Genomic DNA, 22,543 nt, shown 5'->3' with positions numbered 1-22,543 from the left:
TCTCACTGAAGGAGTTCTACCCCCGGCAGCTAGGAGAGTCCCTCAGCTCCAGCAGTGCCGGTCCCTGACTGGTTTCACCAATGTCACTCAATGGAGCATACTTATTGGGATGCTCCAGCCCTGGATCAGCCTCCCTGGCACTTCCCCCTCTATCTTTTCTGACTATCACCCATCTACTCTTTCCTAGTGCCTGCACCTCTTTGTCTCCACCTGCCTCTGTGCTGGCCCCTGCTGTGTACATTCCTGGCTCTCCTTTAATATGGAGAGACTTCTTAGTGCTGACAGTTGCTTCCCCAGATTCAGAACCTGGGCTTCCATGGAAACAATGTGCTTACATTTTGCACAGCAGTATTCACACTTGATCGTATGATCAAGGAACGCATACATGACGTAAGATGTACAACGAGTCACCTCTCCACACTAAGCATCATACCTATTCAATTTAATAAGAATTAGGGATTATACCCTGTCCAAATTACCCAACAACTAGCCTCCTGACACTAATACTCAAGACAATACACAGGTACTCAACAAGACAATACACAGGCACTCAACAAGACAATACAAAGGCACTCGCAGACCTACGTGTAATCACGGGAAAAAACACCACAAGTAGAGAGGCGCCTCTGGGTGCAGTAGTTTTTTTTGGTAAAACGCTTTAATAATGTATATAGATCAACTCACATTTTAGTGAAGGTTAACAGGCATGGTATACATGGTATCAAAGTGACATTTCCCGAATCCTGGGTTATATGGGTTCCTCGTTGGTAGCGGTGTCTCTTTCGACAGATGAAACCGCCGGCTCCGGAAGGCAGCCTCAGAACGAAGCGTGGAACACAAGGAATGGCTGGCTGCGGGGGTATGACGTAATCAAAACTGGACGTGTTTGCAAGTCACGCTCCTTTCTCAACAGACACAATAGAGATACCATGACTGGTCATTAATAAAAGACTGGGTAATAACATGGGTGGGGCCAAACAATTAAAAACTAGAGGATAAAAACTAAATACAAATATGTAGGCGGCTCTGGACATATTAAAAAGCAGGTATCCTTCAAGGATGAAAAAATATGTGTAAAACGTATATATATGACCGAGGGTAGAACTTTGTATTAATGGGATGTGTGTCTGAGTAATATGGAAAAATTACTGGAAAATAAAAAATATGGTGTATATTGTATGATGTAGACAATACATCATATGGAACATCTAGTGGTGGAAACAAAGCTTAATGGATGACTAGGTGAAAACATAAACCTCTATTAGTGTATATATATATTGTAATATTTGGGGGTTATTTTAGCTTAAAGGTAGAGCTTACCAGTGAGCTGAGTCCACGCCAGATATGCCGTTTTAAGGGCTTGTATGCCCACTTTTATTAAAGAAAGAAAAGTCCGATAACAAAATAGTTGCCCACACAGGGGTTTCAGCTTTCCACAGCAATAATGTACGTAGAACCAAAAAATACCAAGCCACCTGGCTCTCTTTAGCAGCACTGCTGCTCAGACTTCTGCTGCAGCCCTCTTGGCTCTTTAACAGAGTTCCTGTACACCCAGTACCTCAGCACTCTTTACTAGCTTCTTTTTCAGCCCACAAGCTTGGACCCTCTGTCTGCTCTGACAGACCGACCTGTGCAGACATGCACACTTCTTCTCCCTTACACGCCTGGACTCCTCGGGAGGGTGGAGCCCAGAACCATGGTCTTGACTCTGTTTTAAATCCAGGACCCACCTGTGCAATCATCCAGCTAGACTTCTGGCTGTTCCCAAAACCCGGTCCCAGGATTGGAGATTCCGTACTACCACATATCCCCCCCCTTTGTTTCGACCCAGAGGGCGGAACACCCAAGTTACTTTTGGCACCTCTGTGCCAGATACCATTTACAGAAGTACCCTCCTGTCCAACCTCGCTTCTCCTAACGGGGAACTCCACCCAATGCCTCCTTTGGTGTCTCCCTCTAAGCCTTACTGTCACTCTGCTATGAGCTTTGATGCGACCTTCCCAACTTTTCTTCCGAGTGAATTTCCATAAGCACTTCCTTTCCTGAAATCTTAATGGGTTCCCGTTGGTCTTCCTACCAACCCTTCTGCCTCCACGCTTCAGGTTCCCAGGTTTCCCCAAAACTCTCTCAGCAGTACTGTTCTGAGACTGTAGGGGGCCTATTTCTATAGTGTTTAGAACAGAAACCCACCTCTTATTTCTGGTACCTGACTCAGCAGTCACTAACTGATTACCAGGTTTACCTGTACCTTTGGACACCACATTATCATGTACCATTAACACATTATTTGGTTCATCATTGACAGACATATTCAAACCAACATTAGACCTCTCAATGTTGCACATGTCACCAATGCCTTTTTTTCCAACATTTGCTAGGGTAGAGTCCACAGAGGGCACACATACTGGAGGGCCGCCATCACCCACAGGAACCTCACAGGACGCCACCTCCCCTGGGTTCACCCACTCTGCAGGCAGCTGTCCTACCACTTGACCCGTTCTGATGCTACCTGTATTTTTATCCACCGGAACAGGCCAGCTCTCGTCTGATCCACATACAATTTTTACCATGCTCCTTGTCCATTCCCCTGTCCCGGGGACCTTATTAGGTTTGTCACCTAAACCAACCATTGGACTGGGGACCCCAGTCTCTTTAACCACCTTTGTTTGAGCCCTGGTCAGGATCTCTGCTGCTTTCAGGTCCACACATGGCCCTTCCACCTCATGTGGTTTTTCTACTGGTGCAGTATACACGCCCTTCACCAACTGACCAGCACCACACTGGACCATAGCAGCAGAAATGCTTCCCATCTGGCTGTTAGGAGGTGTAACCACAGGCAATTTAGGCTTATTTTCAACTTCTCCAACGTCTGTCTCAAATATTTCTTCTGGATCTAATCTAGCAGCATACGTAGCGGCAACTTTTAACAAAAGTAGCAAATTTAGGAATAAACCATTCCTGTCCTGTTTTGCTTTGCTCTGTACAGCCTACCATACAGTGCTCCACCTAGTGGTACTGCGCAGTACCAGCCCATCAGACTGTGGAGGAGACACACTAGTATAGATTGGCTGTACATCCCAAAGTTCAAGCATCTCTTTTAATGCTTTAGTTATAAACCAGGCCCTTGACTCCAGACCCAAGTCCTTCCTGGGGATTTTCATGACACTGGGGATGCAGAGAGACTCACTTGCTGAGACTTGAAAAGTTGCGACGGTTAACGGAACCTTCTCGCAGCTGGAGGTAAACACGGCCTGGTGCTCCACCAGAGCACTGCCAGGTGCTGGACTCATACCCAACTTCTCAGGCTCAGCATCAGTGAACTGCTCCAGAACATTACCAGTGACGTCACGTTGATACTCCATGCCAACCTCAGTTTTGTGGGTCACAGACAATGTCTCTGCTGTGCGCTTATTTGGTTCATCCTGCTCACCAGGGTTAACTCCTGCAGCAGCCACCGCGCCCTCAGGTACAAGCTGTTCTGCAGCCCCTCCTGCTGGCCCAGCAGAAACCGTGTCCACCTTATCTTTGTGCATAAAAGCCCTATCTATCAGGGAGATAAGATTTTTGCTCCAACTATCCCAATCTGTTGTATGTGCGCTCCCTTCTGCGGTATTCCTCAGCACCGATCCATCTGCCCAAGGAGACACATAAGAACAGACTGGCTCAGCTGCAGACTCATTACACCAGTCATTGTAAATCATGTCAGACTGTGGTAGCACAGGTTGCAATACACCATATACCTGCACATTTTTAGTACTAGCAGCTTGCACTAACACATTACCATTACACGGTACAGTTCCATTCTGTCCCACCAGAGTGACATCGCAGTTGTCCAGGGCAACCTCTGACTCCAACACATGAAGTTCCCTGGAGATTCCTGTGGACAACTGTGCTGTCTTACCACCAGTTGCTACAGGCAACGGCCCATTTTTGATAACCCCAGGTTCTTTCAGAGCAAAAAGTTTTCCCAACAGCATTAAACTTTTCATTAACAGTAACACTTATAGCATTTTTTGCATTTGTAGGCTGTCCTAGCCCATGGTCAACTTGAGCCTGATAGTCATTAGACACAACACTTTTAGTCATCAACACAGGTTCTATTTGGATTTTAACCCTTGCATTCCCACTATATAGGGAAAAGTCATTCTCAAATGCACATTCAGTGGCCCCACTAACTGGGGTCACTCTCACATCGTCATGGACAGTCTCGTAACCAGTCCTTTTATACATGAAATCAGCAGTTCCAGCCATCATTTCATTAAAGACAGTCTTACCCACTGCAGTAGTTGGGGTCACCATCTTCATTTGAGTACGTCGTCTTATGCACCAGTCCTCTGCTGCACTTTTACTGGCCAACTCCTCCTGGTGGCCATGGGATGAAACTACAGCAGGCATCTCCCACCGTTTAGCACCCCCTGCAGGCACAACAGGAAACTTCTTGTTGCTAGGGGTGACTGCAAACATATTTTCACCGGAATCTGGGCCTACAGACAAAACTTTTTTCTCAGCAACATTATCTCCAGCCGTATTCCATAACCTAGGGCGAGAAAACCTGCCATGCCCCAGCTGGCCACATTCCAGGCATGGTACTGGATAATTTTTTTTCCAAAGCGATTCTCTCTTGGTGATTCCCAGCTGGCCGGAATGCACAGGCCTCTTTGTGGGGACGCTGAACCAAACCTCTACTGCAGCTCCTTTCAGGCATAAATTTCACTCCGGTTGCCATGGGAGACCGCACTCTCCCAGCAGAACTTTGCTGGCTCTCTCCAACATGAAAAATTGGCTCCTCCTTAAGCTGCTTTCCACGATCCTTATTAGACATAGCCCATGGTACAGAGACAGCCCGACTGGCTTCCTTTGCGTTGCTATGGGCAACCACTCTCATCCTCAGCCTTTGATCAGCCTCGCTCCTTGCATATAGCATGGGCTTCTCTCTGCTGGATCCCGTCTCATGCTGTGACACATTCACATCTTTCACATTAGCTGTTTTAACTGCATCAGCTTTGCCAGGGGCAACAACAGCCCTCTTCCAGTTATGGACATCCAGCGGCTTTCCCCTTGCACTGAGGGTTGGCTTCCTTTCCTCTGTAGCTTGGTCCAGTGCTGCTAAATGCCGCTTGCACCAATCCACTGCAGATTCAAATGCTGGCGGACTCTCCATAACAGCAGTCACCTATGCACTCATTGCACCAGGGTTGCTAGGGACAACCCCAGCCCTTTTTCTCCTGGATACACTCTGATCAGGTATGTATGGGGCTCGTTCGGGCGGTAACATCCCCTCCAACCACAGAGCTCTGTCTCTCATTTCAGCAAACCTGGCTTCTTTTAAGAGCTTTGACCGCCCCATACTTAGAGACTCCAGAACAACTTTAAACAGTCCAGGAAAATGAAAGTGTCTCTTTTAAAGCAAGTTGCTTTTCTCTTCATGCAAGCTTTCCTCACCTGCACATTGCACACACTGATTGTGCTGTCTCATGCACACAAACACAGTTCATAGCAAGGAAACACCACCTGCAACATGCAATGCCTTTTGCCTGGCTGCACTTCCACACACAGCCAATAGTTCCTGACTTGAACTTACTGTAGAGCAAGGACCCGGATTCCACCGTCTTCTGCCCGCATTCGAACACCACTTGTAATATTTGGGGGTTATTTTAGCTTAAAGGTAGAGCTTACCAGTGAGCTGAGTCCACGCCAGATATGCCGTTTTAAGGGCTTGTAGGCCCACTTTTATTAAAGAAAGAAAAGTCCGATAACAAAATAGTTGCCCACACAGGGGTTTCAGCTTTCCACAGCAATAATGTACGTAGAACCAAAAAATACCAAGCCACCTGGCTCTCTTTAGCAGCACTGCTGCTCAGACTTCTGCTGCAGCCCTCTTGGCTCTTTAACAGAGTTCCTGTACACCCAGTACCTCAGCACTCTTTACTAGCTTCTTTTTCAGCCCACAAGCTTGGACCCTCTGTCTGCTCTGACAGACCGACCTGTGCAGACATGCACACTTCTTCTCCCTTACACGCCTGGACTCCTCGGGAGGGTGGAGCCCAGAACCATGGTCTTGGCTCTGTTTTAAATCCAGGACCCACCTGTGCAATCATCCAGCCAGACTTCTGGCTGTTCCCAAAACCCGGTCCCAGGATTGGAGATTCTGTACTACCACAATATATATATATATATATATATATATATATATATATATATATATATATATATTATAGTATGTAGTATTAGTAATATAATTTAACTGGTGGAAAAAAAGGGGAGGGGTGGTGGAAAAGGGGGAGAGGGGAAAAAAAGACCTATGTATGTGTGTGTAGAAGGCACGCGCTCCCATGGAATAGAGAGATGGAAAATAGTAACCACCAATGAAAAAACAGTGTATATGTACATATCTATACATGTAATATAATATATAATATGTAGTGGTAAGGTGGCATCTAAAAAATAAAGTCATGTATGCATATATAGAGAGCATATAAATGCATGGTGATAAGACATAAAATTATACCTAATTCTAAAATATGCACAAATGGTATGGCACATGACATATAATGTATAAAATATATTTTATAATTTATAATTAATAAATACTAACAGAAGAAATATTCAAAAGACCAACAAGAAGAAAAGGGGTTAATACTAATTGGAGGCTATTTTAGAAAAAATATTATAAGATGTTGGAAATTTCAATACCTTCATTGAATCCGCCAGGCAAGAGAAGGTCTAAATTATAATTCCAGAATGTCTCTCTCGCACAAAGCTTTTTGAAATGTTCTGCAGCTGGGAGAGAGTTGGAAATTTGCTTGATCACCCAAACTTGCAGACCTGTTGTGGACTGTTGGTGGGTTTGAAAGAAATGTCTGGGCATACGATGCGGGTCAGTGCCACTTTCAATCGATCTCCTGTGTTGTCTCCAAATCTGGTACTAAGGGCTCGTATAGTACGGCCTACGTAAACTAGGCCACATGGACAGGTGAGCCCATAAACTACAAAATATGAAGAACAATTATAAAAGTCCTTCAATTCATAGGTAATCCCTTTAGTGGTGAATAGGGATGAGCCGAACACCCCCCGGTTCGGTTCGCACCAGAACTTTCGAACGGACCGCAAATTCGTACGAACGTTAGAACCCCATTGAAGTCTATGGGACTCGAACGTTCGAAATAAAAAGTGCTAATTTTAATGGCTAATATGCAAGATACTGTCCTAAAAAAGGGTTTGGGGACCTGGCTCCTGGCTCCTGCCCCAGGGGGCCTGGCACCTGGCTCCTGCCCCAGGGGACATGGCCTAAAAAAATTTTAAAAACGGCCGTTTTTGCGGGAGCACTGATTTTAATGACGATTAAAGTGAAATATTCCTTTAAATATCGTGCCTGGGGGGTGTCTATAGTATGCCTGTGAAGTGCCATGTGTTTCCTGTGTTTAGAACAGTCCCTGCACAAAATGACATTTAACGGAAAAAAAGTCATTTCAAACTCCTGGCATTTTTTTTTCCAAAAAAAGTTTTATTGGAAGTTTCACATAAAAGGAGGACAGCAACATGGGGTTACATAAGAACATAATGATTACAAAACAGTTGACAACTGCAGAATACAGAGAGTTTTACATTAACAACTGCTACGTTTTTTTCCTATGAATTCTTAAGTAGGTCGGAGTACCTCCAATCTGAGATGGTGTTTCCATGTGAGGAAGTTTTAATGATCTCTCATCAAGGCTCTCGGAGCAACAGGTGACTGTATAAGTGAATCTGTTGGAGAAATATTTCTGATGGTGGGGTATGAATCGACATGGATATCATCATCGTGCTAGGGACTGTCATATGTGGGCGATAGATGAGATCGTCGGAGTCAAATTGCGGTATAGTTTCAATGTCATATGTCGTCGGTTAGCTCTCCACTGGTTTAGAACGTCTGTATTTGTAGTGTCATGACTAGGAAAAGGGTACAGCAGGGGAAGGGAGTGTTGGTCGGGAATAGGGGGATAGTAGGAGAGAGGGAAAAGAAGAGAAAGAAGAAGGGGGGATAAGGAAAGTAGGAGTGGGAATAGGAGTTGATGGGAAGGGGTAAGAAGTAGGAAGAGTGGTTGGGGTAAGGAGGTGTCTCCTCGGTCTACCCCAGGCCCCAGGTGCATAGAGTGTAATACGAAAAAGGGAATCTGGCTTTGGGTAAGTTATACTGGTCTGAGCTTCTGTTCCATTAGATGTAGGGAAGTGAACCATTTTCTGTTCAGGGTCAGTTATGTGGATTCGAAAGAAGTAGCGAAGTGGGGGATTAGGTGGACGCGTTGTGTGAGTCTACAGCATTTGTATCGTTGAATAACGGCCTATTAGCTAAGTAGCACGTCCATTTTTCCCAGGTCTGGGCATATTTGTGTGGGGAGTCTTTTGCTGTGTGTATGAGTTCCTCCATCTCAGCTATCTTCTCTATTCTATGGAGCCATTCGCGAATGGATGGGACATCAGAGGAACCCCAGTGGGCTGGGACGCATAACTTGGCAGCGTTCAGTAAATGTAGCCTAAGGGATTTTCTGTAAATAGGCGCTGGGGCGTGTGTATGGTGGAATAGCATGCGAGCTGGTGAGTACTCTATGTTAAGGCCCGTAATTGAAGAAGTAATGGTGTGTACCTGGGTCCAGAACTGTTGGATCTTTGGACAAGTCCACCAGATGTGTAAGAGTGTCCCCACTTCAGTGAGACACCTCCAGCAGTGGTGAGAATTTGTGGATAATGTCGGGTGTTGGATACCATCTGGAGAGGAGTTTAAAATTGTTTTCTTGGATATTTACATTTAGGGACCCTTTGTGAGCAATCACTAGAATTCTTTCCCAATCCTCCTCAGGGAAGTTTAAATGAAGTTCCCCTTCCGAGGCTTGACAGGGTTTTCCTTCTTTTGGGGAGAGGGATGAGAAGAGTAAAGAGTGGACTGCTGAAATTAAATGTCTTTGAGGTGATGATTGAGAGCATAAAGTCTCAAAGGGAGTCAGCTGTCTAGATAGCGAAGCATCTCGGTCCGTGGTCCTGAGGAAGTGTCTTAGTTGGAAGTAAGTCCATCTAGGGATAGGGAGACTGTCCGGATTAGTGGGAAGAGAGACGTGGTCTATGAGTTCTCCATTTCTGAAGAACTGACGGGCTTGGATTTCCTGAGATGGCCATATTCCTTTAAGAAAATCTCTGGACATGCCGGGAAGAAAAGCGGGGTTCAGCCTAAGAGGTGTTAAGGGTCCTGGGTTAGAGGAAATTTTAAATCTTCTAACCGCATCTCTGAAAGTATTTAACGTTGCTCCTATCAGAGGGTGATCTTTTAATGTTTTAGGGATATGGGAGGGTAAGATCCAGGGTGTGGAGTTAAGTGGAATATTTGAGAATGAATCCTCTAACATGACCCAGTCTTTGTTTGTTGCATGAGTCGTCCAGACATGTACGGAGCTGTATAGAAAAGGAAGCGCAGGACATACATGACAGGGTGCAAGGGAATTACTGGGCTAAAGTAAAAGCAGCGTGGGGGTGGTTTAAGATGCAGGCGTACTTACCCTATTGGTGGAAGGTCACAAGGGGGGAGGAGTGTGGGTCTTTCGTCCATGTGCCAGGGTGGGACAAGCCAGCAGTTGGAGGTCAGCAAGCGAGGAGAGACGTTGTCCTGCAATCAGATAGAGAGAGGTTAGTTAGGATGAGCGGGTTGCAGGATCTTTGGGCGCAGCTTAGGGAGGCAGCAGAGGCGCATGGCACGGAGTGGCTTCAGGGCCAGATTGCTGCCACGCTGCAGGGGGTAGGACAGGGTCCTTCCACGGCCGGGCCTGTCCAGCTGCGTGCTCGGAGGTCTAGACCCCCGGAGCGCCTGAGCCCAGATAATACCCCCCGGACTCGACGCCGTTATGGGAGCCCCAGCCGGGACCCTTCAGCCACCCCCGCCGAGCGGACACTCCGGCCAGCCAGCGGGGGGCCTGGAAGGAATCCCCGTCCACGGCAAAGTCCCAGGGGGGGGAAGTTCGGGGGGCCGGCGGGCCCCCACCCCCTCCTTCCACCTCAGTGGCTCGGATCCGTTCGGCTGCTGCCTCCGGCGAGGTTCCGGTCGGGGGTGGCGGTCCGCCGTGGGAGACACAGCAGAGCGGGCACCAGTGCGGGAGTTGAGGCAGCTGGGGGCTTACCTCGTGGAGTCGCCATCTTGGATGCGGGCAGTGAGCAGGATCGCGCCATTGCCGCTCGTCGGTCGGGAGGCCCCGCCTCCAGGCTCAGTGTGGGTCCTGGGAGGGCTGGCCAGAGGAATGCCTGCGCGCTGGACGTGCTTCCGGCGCGGCTTGATGACGTCACCGGCTCGGCGCCGAATTTGAATCCTGAAAGGCACAAGGTGAGGAATCCCAGCTTTTCTCCTTTGCCCAGCGCTGCAGGGCCCAGGGATGGAGGAGGACCTGACGGACATCAGCGATATCCGATGTCGGTGGACCGGGCTGGCAGCAGCGGTGAGGAGGGAGAGTTGCATGAAGATCCCCAGGAGGCTGCAGGAGTATCCGGTGGGGCGGCTGGAGGTTCTCATCGCCTGGGACAGCCTGGTGAGTGTTCACATTTTGCTTTGTCTGGCGGGGTGGGGGAGGGTTGTCGGAGGGGGAGTGGGGGCAGGGGGGCCTCTGGGGGGGGGAGCGGGGCAGTGACAGGGGGGAGGGGGGTGGGGGAGAATAGTGCTCTGTCCGGGCAGGGGGTGGGGGAGGGGTCGCAGGGGTTATTGGAGTCCCTCAGGGAGCTGCTACGGAGATTGGACGGGGGGGAGGTGAGACCCCCGACTCCGGTGACGCCGTGGGTTTGTCCGCCAGCGGTGATGGGGGGGCGGTCGGGTGGGGGGGGGACGGCTCAGAAGACATCGGTGACGACGGAGACGCAGACGGACAAGGACGCCGGGGGTACTAAGCCTGGATCGGAGACGGGGGACAAGGATGTGTACAAGGTGCGTTTGGCGGACGCAGCGCGCTGTGAGGTATATGTATGTTTTGAGTGTCCATTGGGGGCCCACTTGAAGAAGGAGGTGCGGGAAAAGATTTGGAAGGATGAGTTTGTGGAAATTTTTTCCCTGCTCCCCTTGGAAAAATTTAATTTAGATCGGGTGAAGCCGGATGAGAGTAAAAAGGATGAGGAGGAGAAGAGGAGGTATAGGTTAATCCCGCGCACATTTGCAAACTGGCTGCAGGCATTTGCGATTTTTGCAAGTGTGATCGGGGAGAAGGCCCCGGAAAATTGCTCCGCACTGTTCTGCTACTTGGAGGCGATCAGTGAGGCGCATAGGGTTTATGGGGGTTTGGCATGGCTTCGGTATGACGAGCAGTTTCGTCAGCGGAAGGCTGTTCGCCCCTCCATCAGATGGGATCACAAAGACATTAGTCTTTGGATGAAGTTGATGACCTCGTCGAGGGGGTCGGGGCAGTTTTTTCCAGGGGGGGCCGGCGGCGCTTCCTCCGCAGGATCGCCGGCCCCTAAAAAGAAAGGGGTCTGCTGGCAGTTCAATGAAGGAACTTGCCGTTTTCGGCTCGGCGTGCAGATACAAGCACGAGTGCACGGGCTGCAGCGGGAGCCACCCCTTCCTGCGTTGCTTTAAGCAGGGCAAGGGTCGGCCAGGGGACAACGCTGGAAAAAGGGATGACGCCGGTGAGTCTGGTAAGGATGCTTCCTTTTCTAAGTAGGTATCCGGACAGGGCGGCGGCGCTGTTTTTGGAGGTTGGTTTTAGGGAGGGGTTTAGGATTCCGAGCATGGTGCGGGAAGTGCCACCGCTCTCGGAGAACTTGAGGTCGGCCCGTCTCCATCAGGAGGTGGTGTCGGCTAAATTGGCCAAGGAGGTGGCGTTGGGGCGGATGGCGGGCCCGTTCGTGGATCCCCCGCTGCCGGGTTTAGTTGTTTCCCCGTTGGGAGTTGTTCCAAAAAAGGAACCGGGTCAGTACAGGATGATTCATCATCTGTCCTACCCTAAGGGCGGCTCGGTTAATGATGGTATTGACCCTCAGGCTTGTGCGGTTACCTATACATCATTTGATGCGGCGGTAGCGTGGGTTCGACGATATGGTAAGGGATCTCTGATGGCGAAAACCGATGTGGAATCGGCCTTTCGTTTGTTGCCTGTACACCCCGAGAGCATGTGTTTGTTGGGTTGTTGCTGGCTGGGGGAGTACTTCGTGGATAGGTGTCTCCCGATGGGGTGTTCCATTTCTTGTGCGTATTTTGAACAGTTCAGCTCATTTTTTGAATGGGCAGTTAGGGAGGTTGCGGGGGTGAGTTCTGTTATCCACTATTTGGATGATTTTTTATGCATAGGCCCCCCGGATTCTCGTTGTTGCGGCATTTTGCTCGGGACGGTTCAACATTTAGCGCACAGATTTGGGATCCCCCTGGCGGCGGATAAGACTGAAGGCCCCACATCGGCCTTGGTTTTCCTGGGCATCACGATTGATTCGATGGCCATGGAGTGTAGGTTGCCGGAGGACAAATTGGTGGCATTGCGGCAGGAGGTGTGTGCGGCCAGCGGCAAGCGTAAGCTTCGCTTGAAGGAAGTGCAGTCCTTGCTTGGCAAATTGAATTTTGCTTGCAGGATTATCCCTATGGGGCGTATTTTCTGTAGACGATTGGCGGCGGCGACTGCGGGGGTACGCAGGCCGAATCATTTTGTGCGGTTGACGAGGGAGTTACAGGAGGACATGAAGATTTGGGATTCCTTTCTGGCGGAATTCAATGGGCGGGCCATTTGGCAGGTTGGACCGGTCGGCAATGCTGATCTGGTCCTGTTCACGGACGCGGCCGGTTCGGGTGGCTATGGCGCGTATTGCCAGGGTAGATGGAGCGCGGGTCCGTGGCCGGAGAGTTGGAGGGAAGCGGGTTTTCTCAAAAATTTAGTCTTGCTGGAGTTGTTCCCCATTGTTTTAGCTGTGGAGTTGTGGGGGGAGGTCTTTGAGAACAGGAAGGTGCGATTCAATTGCGACAACATGGGGGTGGTGATGGCCATTAACAACATCTCGGCCTCTTCCCCCCCGGTGATAAGGTTGTTGCGCCACTTGGTGCTTTGCTGTTTGCGAATAAATGCGTTTATATATGCTGTGCATATCCCTGGGGTTGACAATGGCTTAGCGGATGCTTTGTCTCGTTTCCAGTGGGACACGTTTCGCAATTTGGCACCGGAGGCGCGTCAGGAAGGGGAACTGTGCCCGCAGGAGCTGTGGACGGTTGCATTGGAGTCGCCGCAGGATTGATCAGACAGTCTCTCAGCGCAGGAACGTGGAAGGCTTATCAGAAAGTTTGGCAGGAATGGTTGGACTTGGTGAATGAGGTAGGAGGTATGGGGGGCCCGGATAGGCTGGAGATGCTGATGTTGATCTTTATATGTGCTAATCATACAAAGGGAGTGTCCGGGGCAGCCATCGGACGGAAGATGGCTGCGTTGGCCTTCTGGTTTCAGATGGAAGGTAGGGTGGATGTCACAAAGGCATTTTTGGTTCGCAGGGCTCTGCGGGGGTACAGAAGGGGTTCTCAAACACGCGATTCCAGGCGCCCTGTTTCTTTTGCGGTGCTGGGGTCAGTTCTGTCAGTGTTGGGGGAGGTGTGTTCCACGGGTTACGAGGTAGTACTGTTTACGGCGGCGTTTGTGCTGGCGTTCTTTGGGGCTTTTCGGATTGGGGAGCTGGTCTCGCCGTCCAGGAGGATGGCTGGTGGACTGCGGTGGAGTGATGTCCAATGCTCGGGAGACAAGGTGAGGATCTGGATTAGGAAGTCGAAGATGGATCAGGATGGAAGGGGGGCCTGGGTGGAGTTGTTTCCGGGGGTGGAGAAGCAGCTTTGTCCGGTACTGGCTCTGCAGCGGTTTTTGGCACTCCGCCCGCCGGGGGAAGGGGCGCTGCTGGTGCATCGGGATGGATCCTGCCTGTCCAGGTTCCAATTTTCTGCGGTTTTTCGGAGGTGTCTGGCGGCAGCTGGTCTTCCTTCGGGTGAGTATGCTTCCCACTCGTTTCGGATAGGGGCGGCTACTGAGGCAGCTAGATGGGGACTTCCGTCGGAAGTCATTCAGAGGATTGGTCGGTGGGAATCGGCTAGGTACCGGTTATATGTTAGGCCACACCTGTTGTGCTGAATTGTTTTGTTGATTTTGTATGTTACTGCTGTTGATGGGTTTGCATGGTTTTTCCTTTCTTTTCAGATCCCCCACGATGTCTCGTTTGGATAATGGGACATTCTTTTGTTTTTTGGGGGGCCAGGAGGGCGGATGTCAGGCCTGAAGGTAGACAACTCAGGGTGGCCAGGGAGGAAGGCACGGTCAGGTGGGATTGGGATCCCGGGTATTATGTGGCATAAGGTGGTCCCCGAGGTACATCGTTTTGCTGCCTTGGATCGGTCCCCGGATATTTTGGTGCTCCATGTTGGGGGCAATGATCTGGGGATCCGACCGATGCGACAAGTGATCAAAGATATACAGTGGGATTTCTTGAGGCTCCGTACCGCTTTCCCGGACATGACGGTGGTGTGGTCGGATATAGTGGCCCACATGTCGTGGAGAGGGGCTCGATCCTGGGAAAAACTGAACAAAACCAGGATTAAGGTCAACAAGGAGGTGGGAAGGTTTGTGGCCCGAAATGGTGGGGTGGTCATTCGTCATTGGGAGCTAGAAGTGGACACCTGGAGGTATTTGAGGGGCGATGGGGTTCATTTGAACCCTGTGGGCATTGACCTGTGGGCCTTAGGGCTGTAAGATGGTGTGCACCGGGCTTTGCTGGCGTGGCGGCGGTCACAAGTGTAAGGTTTCACACTTGTTCCGCGGTGGCGTTGGGTCCTTGGTGACTTCTATATATATATATATGAATATATATATGTAGAAATGCATGGGTCAATTGAAAAAGGTTGGGACCCATGCCAGAGATGGAGTCATTGTGTTTGGGCTGGTGTCAGTCCAGATTAATGGCTAACATATTTGGGGGTCTGTGGTCAGTTAGTGAGTCCTCGAGGCAAGTTTGGCGGCTGGGGACAGATGCTGACGAAGTGGGGATCACAGGCTCAAAATAATAAGGGGTCGTCAGGGACCAGCCAAAAAAGCACTTAGGGTTTTTTGGGTAACTGGAAGTTGTTACAAGTTTTTGTATTATTAAAAATATTTAAAATAAAGTTTAAATTTTATTGTTATTTAAATAAAGGCCGTTGAGGCCATTTTCATCCAAGCAGGTGTCCGGGTATTTATTTTAAGAGAAACGGTTAGGTTTACATGTATTGTTGGGGAAGTAAGTTATCTGGCTACCCTAGTCAAGACATGTACGGAGCTGTATAGAAAAGGAAGCGCAGGACATACATGACAGGGTGCAAGGGAATTACTGGGCTAAAGTAAAAGCAGCGTGGGGGTGGTTTAAGATGCAGGCGTACTTACCCTATTGGTGGAAGGTCACAAGGGGGGAGGAGTGTGGGTCTTTCGTCCATGTGCCAGGGTGGGACAAGCCAGCAGTTGGAGGTCAGCAAGCGAGGAGAGACGTTCCCGCCCGCCCTCCCTAATAATGGATAGTGGTTAGGTTTGAAGGGTTGTCATTCCGAAGGTGGCGTTGGGTCCTTGGCGACTTCTATATATATATATGAATATATATATGTAGAAATGCATGGGTCAATTGAAAAAGGTTGGGACCCATGCCAGAGATGGAGTCATTGTGTTTGGGCTGGTGTCAGTCCAGATTAATGGCTAACATATTTGGGGGTCTGTGGTCAGTTAGTGAGTCCTCGAGGCAAGTTTGGCGGCTGGGGACAGATGCTGACGAAGTGGGGATCACAGGCTCAAAATAATAAGGGGTCGTCAGGGACCAGCCAAAAAAGCACTTAGGGTTTTTTGGGTAACTGGAAGTTGTTACAAGTTTTTGTATTATTAAAAATATTTAAAATAAAGTTAAAATTTTATTGTTATTTAAATAAAGGCCGTTGAGGCCATTTTCATCCAAGCAGGTGTCCGGGTATTTATTTTAAGAGTAACGGTTAGGTTTACATTATTGTTGGGGAAGTAAGTTATCTGGCTACCCTAGTCAAGTCTACTACTCTCACTAAATGGCAAGCTAAATAGTAATTCTTAAGGTCCGGAAGGCCAATTCCTCCTTTGTTTTTAGGCTTCGTAAGCTGGGTATAGTTTATTCTGGGACGTTTGTGATTCCAAAGAAATTTAGTAAACGCGCGTTTAAGTGTTAGGAAAAAAGAGGATGGGATTTGGATTGGGATAGTTTGCAGGAGGTAAAGAACCCGTGGGAGTACATTCATTTTAAGAATGGCTGCCCGGCCGAACCAAGAAAAATGAGGTTTATCCCAGTTGTGTAGGTCTGCAGTTATGGTACGTGATAGAGGGAGGAAATTAGCTGAGAACAAATCTTGGAGTTTCGCGGGCAATTGTATCCCCAAGTAGGTAATGGAATCCTTTTTCCAAGTAAACGGGAAAGAGTTTTGACATTGCGTGACTAACTCCTCTGGCAGGGATATGTTGAGGGCATTTGATTTCGAGAAATTTATTTTTAAATTGGAAATGCGGCCGAATAATTCAAAGTCTTTGAGCAAATTAGGTATTGAGGTCAAGGGGTCACTTAAAAATAGCAGAATGTCATCCGCGAAGGCAGCTAATTTAATGGTGTGTCCGGGCATTGGCACCCCCTTAATATCTGTGTTACTTTGGAGCCTTCTCAGGAGAGGTTCAAGCGTTAGAATGAATAAAATGGGGGAAAGAGGGCAGCCTTGTCTGGTCCCATTTCGGATGGGGAAGGCATTTGACAGGTGGCCATTGACTCGTATTCTTGCCGATGGGATAGTATAAAGAGACATAATAAGATTAAGCATCCTGTCTGGTAGACCTAAGTGTCGGAGTACTTCCTCCAGGTAGTCCCAGGCCAGCCTGTCAAATGCCTTCTCCGCATCCAAGGATAGAAAGAAGCCTTTGCATTTCCGGGACGATAGCCAGTGGTGAAGATTGATAGCTTTTATAGTATTATCCCTGGCTTCCCTGCCAGGGACAAATCCTACTTGATATTTTCCAATAAGTGAGGGCAGGAGGGGGAGGAGTCGGTTCGCTAGGATTTTGGCAAATAACTTTACGTCAAGGTTCAGTAATGAAATCGGTCTGTAACTAGTGACTGAGGATGCATCTTTCCCAGGCTTAGGAATCACAGAAATGTGTGCTTCCAGGAGTCTGTGGAAAGGGGTAGGTTTTTCGTGTAGGGAGTTAAATGCTTTAAGGAAGGGTGTCGATAAGGAATCAGCAAAGATTTTGTAGTAAGGAGCTGAGAAGCCATCTGGGCCCGGGCTCTTACCCGGCTTTAGTTGTTTTATGACCAGTTTGAATTCTGATTCTGTAATAGGGTTATCCAAATCTAGGGATACTTCCCTGGTTAACGTTTGGGGACTATGCTTTGTAAGAAATTGAATAATTATCTCTGAAAAATAAAACGAATTCCCCCACCAACGGGATTTTTAGGCAGCAATAAACAGTAAGCGTAGCATACTATATAAAAAAGATTACTTTATTGTGTGGTAAAAACATGAGCTTCACCCAGGTATTTAAAATAAAAAGGTATAAATAGAACCAAACTTGTACATACAAAAATTACAATGACAATTGGGCATACACTAAGCAGACCTAACTATAAATATACTGTATAAGATTAGTAACAGCAAAAATAAATTTATAGTTCTAACGCGTTTCAACCACTAGGGTCTTCTTCAGAGAAAGTCTGTTGATAGAGAGACAAGATACAACTTAATAAATCTATCGAATAGGATTAGTATTAAACATATTCTAGATTTGTCAGTGTAATTACCCAGTATGGCATTGCCGAGAGGTTCATACAAATTATAGTGCTTAGTGGTGGAGTTTACCCAGGTTCATGCTTAGACGTCCTTCACAAGTTACAAAAGATATATGGTCCATGCATCTCGCCACAGAATCCAGCAGTGGGGTGAGGGTCGGAAGCCCAGAGGCGCGGCTCACGAGCGATCACACGACAAAACCCTATGCCCCACAAAGGTTGTAGGGAATAGGTGCAAGCGTAGGCAGCCTGCCTGTATGGTAAGTCACGCCTGTGATGGAAATCCCAACATAGTCGCAATTAGACATATATATTTATATATTTGTTTTTTATATTCTATATTATATATATATAGACCCACATATGGGGTATGGAGATATCTTATATATGATTTGTGTGCATATAAAGGGAATATCCCCAGATATCTGTATTCACATCCAAAAAAAAAAAAAAAAAAAAAAAAAAAAAAAAAGGGGGGGGGGGGAAAGGGGAGGGAAGAGGGGGAAAGAAAAACAAAACTCAAAAGGCAAACACGTATTAAAAAGAAGAAACAGAAACAACAAACGTGGTTGAAATCAAAAGAAAACAAACGTGAGATGACATATGGTAGGAATAGTGTGTGTGATGACAACCCGATATTGGGTGACTGGAGTGAATAAGTGAGTGAATGATGTGCAGGTGAAGTGAATAATGAGGTGAGAAGTGTGGGTGTTGGTGTGATGAAAAGAATTAGAGGGATAACATATTAGGAAATCAGAGTGACAATGGGAGGAGTGCATAGGGGTGCTAGTGACGGATAGAGGTAAAAATGAAAATGCATGGAAATGCTAATGTTGAACTGGTGAAAGGTGACAAAAAAAAAAAAAAAAAAAAAAAAAAAAAAAAAACCCTTCAGATGTGATAAACCATGTTTATACTGAAAGTGATAACAGTTACCTGGATAGCTGGGCTGAACAAAAGATTCCCAAAATGGAAAAGGGGAGACAGCAGCTGGGAAACTATCCCGGGAAGAGTGCCAGATACGGTCAATAACTCCTAGTCCATAGGGGCACCCCCATCTAAGAATAAATAGAATGATAAAGCGAGCTAGCTGTTAGAAAAGCTAGTTTTTCAGAAGTTTATTTAAGTAAAATGGGGGCATGTCAGCCAGGTTAGCAAATAATCAAACTTACCAACCAGGGATTCAAAGGTACGAGAGTCCTTGTTTGTGTACAGGAGCTGATGTTTGCTGCCAAGTGTACTGTGTTATATAGTGCCCCGGGATTGCATCACAGGCATAGCCGCCCACCCATTGGCTGGTACCGCCTATTATTGCTTGGCCGCCTAAACAGGTCGACCTCGTGTGAACGCCCCGGCGTCCCGGAAGGTCGTAAAGCGACCCCGAAACGACGTCACTTCCGACGCAAATGCACGACGTGATTGCGTCACGTCCGTCCGTACGAAGGGTCAGACGAACGTGAGGCACGTCCGGAAGTGTTCAGGGACGCCACCGACAAGGAAATACGTGTCTCCAATGGCTGGGCGGGACCAGCCCGCACCAGTCATATAGGGAGACATCTGTGGAGAGAGCCCTGCATGTGCACAGACAGGGGTCCCTCCTACCCTTGTCGGGGAGTCGCGCAAAAGAGGCAAAACGGCCCCCACACACCACCTCCTCCACATAAAAGCGGAAGGGCATTGGAAGCAATGTGCGGAGGGACCATAAAAGTGGGGGACAAGCATAAACCCGGGTCAGGTCAATGTGGGGATATGTCGCTACTGTCCAATACCTCCCCTGGCCCCCAGAACAGGGATGGGATAAAGGTGTGTGGGTAGAAGGCGGGGAGGAAAAAAAAAAAAAAAAAAAAAAGGGGGGGGGGAAGGGACAGGCGACCGATCCTAACACACCATTAGCTAAAAGAAGCCATTTGCTTAACCAAAGACAAGAATAAAATAACATCTTTTTCAGATTATTACATATACACATATAGCATGCATGTCCCGACGTGAAAACGCACGTCTTTATTCAAGGACAGACAGAGTAAATATATAGCTAAGAGAATATATACAAACAGCAAAAATGAAGTGATAACATAATTATACAATGAATCACAGAAAAATATGGTGTTCAATTGCGAACACTATACCATGGTACCCTGTTAGGTTGTAATCATAATAATTAGAGATTATCAACAATTTATGAGAGGGGCATGGTCAGGAGGTGTTCCTAGACACTTACTAAAGAGTTAGAGAGGAGAAAAAGAGGGAACATAAAGGAGAACGGGCTCACAAAGAAAGGGGGCAGGTACACCCGGTTTCTACTGTGTCCTCCCTGAGGAGAACCCCTTCAGGAAGGGAGCAAAAGAGACCGATTCGTTCAGGCCTGGGAAAGAGGTGAGCATTCCTAGTGTGCAGGCTCTTTAACAACAGCCTGCGTGCAAAGAGTTGTATGTCTGTGATAGTCCCAAAGGGATCACAGTTTTCTTGTGGGCAAAATGTTAAACCACGCGCCAGAACCGCAGTTTCCACTGGTGATAGCGCGTAGGACGAAAGGTTGATCACACTGAAGGATTCGCTTGGATCCGTGTGACAAATGCGTCCAAGTTTCCTACTCCCTTGTTTAGTCGGGGTGAGGGAAATCCCCGCTTCGGGTTTAAAGAGTTCTGACCAGTTTCCAAATCGGATACATGGTTTTCCCTATTCTTGCCACTGCTTATCCCATTAGTATTGGTGACGTCAGCCTTCTGGCTAACTTCCATAGATGATAGCATGATTTCCCTTCCTCTCTCATTACATGTCCCATTGCTGCAGACGGGGTCGGCCATCTCATCAAAATATGTGTATGGGGGGTCTAATGGTGCCAACACGGCATGTGATATAGCTTGCAATTCCTTATATGTACTTGAACTTTCTGTTGGAATGTTGTCAGTGTTGTTTTTACTATTTCCTTCCGGGGAATCCTTATTGCTTCTATTTCTTTTAGATTTACCCCGAGGTTTTTTGTCACCGGAGGCTGCCCCTTGGGGGGGGGCAATGTAACGGTCGTTCCCAGAACCCAGTGACTCGTGGTAGGCCTGCCCACGTTGTCTCTTCGTTTAGAGCCAATAGGTACCCATGGGCGCGCGTTGGCGCTGACGAACGCTTACGTTTAGGTACGAACGGGCGCACGCGGGTGCGCGGTATGGTGAACGAGCGCACGCGGGTGCGCAAGGGCTCGAACGGGCGCACGCGGGTGCGCGGGCGCACGAACGGCTGCACGATCTTGCACGGGCACGCTCAGACTGACCGTGCGACCGTTCTTGGCGCCCAAAGGGCTATTTAAGGAACCTGTTGCAGTCTCCCGGTGCTGTCCAGTCTACAGCGTTCCCGTGAGTTTGTCTCTGTGTAACCTGATTGTTTCCTGCCTCTGATCTACCCGGTTTGTTCCTGTTTACTCCTGCTTGCTGCCAGCCCTGACCTTCGGACCTCCTGACCACGCTCCTGCCTTCTCCTTCGGTACCTCTGCTGCCTGCCTGTTGACGACCCGGCCTGTGTTTGACCCTTCTGTTTTGCCTGCTGATCCAGTTGTTTCCTGTGACCACCGCTGCCTGTAGCCAGCCGTTCCTGTGCTCCAGTCCTGCACCTGCTGCCAGCCGCTGACCTCCTCTCAGCTGTTCCGTTACCATCCTCTGCAGTCCAGCTCCAGGGCCTACCAGCCATCACGGACTTGGCACTTGTGCCCTCTGACCTCTAGAGTCCCTGTTCTCACTCTCAGGGGATCTCGAGCCAGAGGTCCACGAGAGGCCGCTCCCTGCACTTTGGGCTCCTTCCACCAGGTACGTGACAGGGGGGGACCGAGGAGACTAACAGGGAGGGGGTAGGGGAAAGCTAAAGGCAGAGGGGGAAAAGAGGAAAAGAAGAGGTTATAGGGGGGAGGAGGGGTAGGAGACAAGAGGAAGAGAAAAGGGGAAGTAAAGTGAGAATATTAGAAACAGAGGAGCTGTGTAACACGGTTACCTTACCCTGAGAAGGGTCGTCAGGTCCGGGATAGGTCAGCGGTCGAGGGATCGGGGCGATCTTCCGCTGTGTGTGGGCGTGTGAGGTAGTCCGGGTCAGGTCTTCATGGGTGTCTGTCCTGCGGGAATCCTTGGGTGATTGTATGTGAGCGAGTAGGAGCCTGTTAGAAGGGGTAAAACATAAGAGAGAAATTGGACTATATCTCATGATAGTCTCATTACATTACATACAAAAAGGGTTGAGCTGAGGAGAGGAAGTATTAGTCACCAGCGGAGGTTGAGTATGAGGTCAGCCCATAACATTGGGAGTAGGATCATAGTTGCTAGCAAAATCAAATTATCTCTGTTTCTTCTCCCAACCACAATAAGCCTAATATAACCATGGTTATTAACTTGAAACCGTAAGGTAGAACATTATAAAAAGGAACCATGAAACTCAAAAAAAAAAAAAATAGGGGGGGGGGGGGGGGGGAAGCAGATGATATCTGGACCAGAGTGGGTGTATGATCCGCCAGAAGTATTAGTGTATTCGTGAAGCCTCAACGTAGCTCAGCTTAACAGAAATAACGGTCTATAATGATATACATATATACTATATGATATAATGATATACCCCTGTGAGAACATAACTAACGACTGCTAATGCTAGTACACATATTCCCCTGCGAGCATCTGAGCATTAAAGAGAAGTTAAGAAGGGCCAGGGTATAGGGTAGTTGAGAAGGGGAGGAGGGTGAGTAGGGATGGGAGAAAGTGGGGCTAAGTTCGCAAAGGCTCTCAGATGTGTACACGAGAAC

The 22,543-nt window shown here is 48.3% G+C and overlaps 1 long non-coding RNA gene across 1 annotated transcript; it reads right to left on the bottom strand.

The window, feature by feature from the left end:
* Positions 1-17,836: 17,836 nt before the first annotated feature.
* LOC143927969 (uncharacterized) lies at positions 17,837-19,580 on the bottom strand. Its single transcript, XR_013262363.1, has 3 exons — positions 18,945-19,580; positions 18,709-18,830; positions 17,837-18,043 (listed from the first exon to the last, which is right to left on the bottom strand). It is a non-coding gene; the product is annotated as an uncharacterized LOC143927969 (long non-coding RNA).
* Between the last annotated feature and the right edge of the window lie 2,963 nt (positions 19,581-22,543).

The sequence above is a fragment of the Lithobates pipiens genome, unplaced genomic scaffold (assembly GCF_037356315.1).
Source record: "Lithobates pipiens isolate NorthernLeopardFrog02 unplaced genomic scaffold, aLitPip1_a1.2 Scaffold_23, whole genome shotgun sequence".
NCBI lineage: Eukaryota > Metazoa > Chordata > Amphibia > Anura > Ranidae > Lithobates > Lithobates pipiens.
Note: the sequence above shows the minus strand (reverse complement) of the source record. Positions and strands in the feature narration are given on the sequence as shown.